Here is a 4,950-nt window from a genome sequence, read left to right on the forward strand (position 1 = left end):
GTGTCTAAATTACACAATAGTTCAGTTTTTTAATGGAGTGTTTTGCCCAAGGACACAACTTAAGTCTGTAATAGGGAGAACGATCTTTGAACCGCCTTTTTTCTGATGTGTAGATTTGAGCTGCTCCCACCCACATATTTGAAATCTGTTTTTTTTTTTTCTTTTTTCCCCTTCAATAATTTTGGCAATATATTTATATCAATGGACAGTAAAATGGTTTCTAGGACTTTCAATTCTTTTTAATTCAATTCAGAGCCTCAGAAATCACTCAGCGTAAATTTTCCCCAGATTGTTGCGTCATAGGTAGAAATCCTAGCTTCTCTTGTGCAGTTTTCACGTCTTTAAATCGTTAATGGTGCATTCGTACCGGGGCATCAGGGGTTTTCAGTTTACATGCAAAGTCTACGGTGGATACACGTCTTGACCGCTGTGTGTTTTCCGCGTTCACGTGTTGGATGCTCTGTCCACGCGCCTAAAGCGTCAGAAGCCGGAGTTGAAAACAGCGGAACTTTTGGCGCGCAGTGTCAGCCAATCAGAGACTACGCTCCAGTGACGTAACGATGTCATTATCCGGGAAAAGTCAAAAGACATCAGCCACAAACGAGCGGCAACTTAATTACACTGGGCGCGCTGGCTAGCATAAAGGCTAGTCACGAACCCAGACGCACACCTAAACATCGCACTAGTAAAGCAGGTGTAGTTTTTTTAAGGTGTGTTCTCAAAAAAAAAAAAAAAAGTGTGTGTGCTGCCTCCAGTGGCCTCTGCAATTCCAAGTACTACATGACATCACACAGGACTGCCTTATAGCCAGGTGTTTCTGATTACAAACACTGCAGGGGGCGGAGTTTAAAGTGTGGATTGGCCGTTAGACCGATCACACTGTTCCTTATGACTCCAGACTCCGCCCATCCGCACCCCTCACTCTCCCCTTTTTGGTCCTGCAGGTACTGACCAGTGTGGGCGGAGTTTACGTGTATAATTTGAATTAAAAGAAACGGTTTTGGTTGGCTAATATGGCTAGGTTTACTTGTCCTGGTTCAGTCCTGTTTGGTCCTGGTTTGGTCCGGATTTAGTTTGAATCTTTAATGTAATGTCTGTACAAATAAACACAGCTAACGTGGCTTTCTGTTAGCTAAAACCGAAATAAAAAAACAAAAATAGACTGAACCTTGACCAAATACTGAAGATTTAAGTCTAAACGAAAATGAAACTGTCCAAACTTCCTGTAGAGTTCCTGCGCCGGCTCTGAGCAGGTGAACGCTCCTCTCCCCGTCACTGGACATGCTAATCGCGGCGGCGCTAATCAGCCTCACGCAGGTCTGCTCGTTTCTGTGGGATTCTCAGCTAAAGCGCCTAAACCTGACCCCGAGAGGAGGCGGGAGCTGAGTTTGAGCGGATTATCTGTCAATCAAACGCGACATTTAAAGCGGACCTATTCTGCAAAATGGACTTTTCGGAGCTTTTCATCATGTTCTCGTTGTTTCTTCTCACTGACCCTGTGAAGTTGTATTTAGAGAAGATTCACGTTTGAGTCATTTTTATTCTCCTCGCCTTTTTGTCCCACCTGTCTCCTCCTCCTCCGCTCCTCACTGTGGCTGTCGCGTTCTCAGGTCGGCGTCCAGGACAAAACGGTGGATTTCCGGGCTAAAACGTTCCTTTTTCTCATTCCGACTTCATGGAGGTCCAGGTTTCTCAAATGAAAAAAAGAAACATGGACTAAAACCCTCACGTCTTGATGGTGAGCTACTCGGAGCCTATGGGGTAAAACAAAATAAACTGACGTACTCATCCTACTGCAACCTACTTACCGTATTTTCTGGACTATTATTATATTTTCATAATTTCCGTAGGTGTGACTTATACTCAGACGCAACTTTTATGGGAAATGTCTGTAAACCCTCAGTCCTCCAGGTCTGATCCATCCACCAGCCAAAAAACACATAATAATGAAGAAAAAAAAACATATACTTCCCATATAACAAAAGACAAAGTTTAAATCTATCAACTGGACAAATTGTTGTAAGAGTGAAGATTTCAACTTTGTCTTTTGTTATATGGGAAGTATATGTTTTTTTCTTCATTATTATGTGTTTTTTGGCTGGTCTGACTTATACTCTGGTGAGACTTATACTTTGGAACATACAGTATATCTTTTTTTTTTTTTGGACTTTGGATCAAAACTTGGACATTATATTTATGAACTTTGGCATAAACTTGTCAAAAAACACTGAACTTTTGGAACAACCAACAATACAAATACTATTTACTGTATATTACTGTTTGTCTTGTCTTGTTATTATGTATTATTCTTTTTTTTAATGTACTTCAATACATTTCTGCTTTAAAATTTCAATATTAGTTGTTTTATTCACACCTCAGGCTCAGATAAGAACCAGCCTCCTGATGCAGTAATCGGACTTTACTCAACATGATCATATTCACACACTCCTCTGTCTCCAGGTTTATTTTCTTAATCGTGATAAATGCAGGAGACTCCAAATGCATAAAAAATATCTCACTTTTACTGGTCCGAGTTTGGTCCTGGTTTGAACCCAGTTTAGTCCTGGTATAGACTTGGTTTAGTTCTGTTATAGTCCTGATTTGGTCCAGGTCTAGTCCAGGTTTAGTTCCAGTTTAGTTCTGTTATAGTCCTGATTTAGTCCAGGTTTAGTTCCAGTTTAGTCCTAATACAGACTTGGTTTAATCCTGTTATAGTCCTGATTTGGTCCAGGTCTAGTCCAGGTTTAGTTCCAGTTTAGTTCTGTTATAGTCCTGATTTAGTCCAGGTCTAGTCCAGGTTTAGTACCAGTTTAGTTCTGTTATAGTCCTGATTTAGTCCAGGTCTAGTCCAGGTCTAGTCCAGGTTTAGTTCCAGTTTAGTCCATATTTTTTGGTGTTGCAGTTGTTCCCACATCCTGAAATACAGATTCAAAAAGTCCAAAGTCTTATAAAGAGAAGTGTTTGTTGGAGAGTCTGCCACCTGCTCGTCTCCATACCGATGTTATTTCTTTACCAGGAATGTTCCGCAGTATGACATTAACCGTACATATGTAGTATTTACTTCATTGCGGGTGCTTGTTTTGCCCAAAAGTACCTTGAAAACTACGCACTTTTACCGTGCGCTAGGCCTCCTCTCCACAGATCTGACCTGCAACTTGGCCTGGAGTTGCCACCTTCTTTTGTCCGTGAAGATTAACGTGACGATTAATGCCATACTGTGGAGCATTCAGGCTAAGTAATAACATTTCCATGCAGCCAATCCACCAGAAAAGTTGGACAAGCTCATAAAATAGAGCAAAAACCTCCAAAGTCTATGTAACCCGTGTATATTTTTCCATTTTCGGTGTAGTCATGTCGGCGTTGCGTGCGGCGCTGTGAGGCCTTGGCACCGCTCCCTCGGCCCATTCGCAGTCAACAGGATTAGCCTAGCTTAGCGCGGATCACCCAGACTCCATATTGTCGGCTCACAATGCTGGCACAACACTTTGGCTGAGAAAGCATGTTTTAGTGTATGTGAATGTAGCTCCCCCAGGCAAACACAAGGACGGAGGGAGGGACGGAGGGACGAGGAGGGAGGGGGGGACGGAGGGACGAGGAGGGACGAGGAGGGAGAGGGGGGCAAGGAGGGAGAGACAAGGAGGAAGAGACAAGGAGGGAGGGAGGAACAAGTAGGGAGGGACGAGGAGGGACGAGGAGGGACGAGGAGGGACGAGGAGGGAGAGGGGGACGAGGAGGGAGAGAGGGACGAGGAGGGAGAGGGGGAGGGAGGGACAAGGAGGGAGAGACAAGGAGGGAGGGACGAGGAGGGAGAGGGGGACAAGGAAGGAGAGGGACGAGGAGGGACGAGGAGGGAGGGAGAGAGGGACGAGGAGGGAGGGAGAGAGGGACGAGGAGGGAGGGAGAGAGGGACGAGGAGGGAGGGAGAGAGGGACGAGGAGGGAGGGAGAGAGGAAGGGAGGGACAAGGAGGGAGAGAGGGACGAGGAGGGAGGGAGAGAGGGACAAGGAGGGAGGGAGGGACGAGGAGGGAGGGAGTTACAAGGAGGGAAGGAGAGAGGGAGGGAGGGACAAGGAGGGAGAGGGGGACAGGGAGGGACGGAGGGAGCGAGGGAGGAAGAAAGCGAGAGAAGGGGGGCAGAGGGGAGAGGAGCTAAAGAGAAGGGCAGCGACAGAGAGCAGGAGAGAGAGAGAGAGTTGGAAGGGATGGGGGGACAAGGAGGGAGGTTGAGAAAAGAGAGGGAGGGATATGGGGGCAAGGACGGAGGGAAAGAAGGAAGGGTGGACACAGGGGACAGAGGGGAGAGGGGTTAGAGAGAAGGACACTGAGAGAGATGAGGAAAAGGAGAAATGGAGGGACAGGGGTTAAGGAGGGAGGGAGAAAAAGAGAGAGAGGGAAGGAGGGAGGGAGAGAGGGAGGGATGGGGGACAAGAGGGAGAAGGGCTAGAGAGAAGGAGGGAGAAAGGGGGAGAGAGGGACAAGGAGGAAGAGATGGGAGAGCAAGGAGAGAGAAGGGGGTGGGGACAGAGGGAAGAGGGTCTAGAGAGAGAGATAAGGAAGGGAGAGAGAGGGAGGGCAGGAAGGAGAGAGGGGAGGGAGGTAGAAAATGAGAGGACAAACAAAGGGAAAGAGAGAAGGGAGAGGAGAGAGACACAGAGTTTGAGTTTCAGGTCATTGCAGCAGCATCCTCCAGACACATCCTGATGAACACTTCACAGAAAGAGAGAGACCCGAGCCACCAGGGAATAGAACCAGGGACCCTGTCGCTGTGAGGCGTGAGCGCTGATGTGCTGTGTATTTGACGACTGTTTTTCCACATGTGAGTTTTAGATTTGAAGCACAAAATGATCCGTTCACTGAGCTCTAATGACGCGACTGGAGGAATATGACACTGGACGAGGAAAACTCTTCCCCCTCTCCTCGCTCTCACCTCCTCTCTCTCCCCTTCCTCCT

Source organism: Periophthalmus magnuspinnatus, chromosome 13, assembly GCF_009829125.3.
Source record: "Periophthalmus magnuspinnatus isolate fPerMag1 chromosome 13, fPerMag1.2.pri, whole genome shotgun sequence".
NCBI classification, from domain to species: Eukaryota; Metazoa; Chordata; class Actinopteri; order Gobiiformes; family Gobiidae; genus Periophthalmus; species Periophthalmus magnuspinnatus.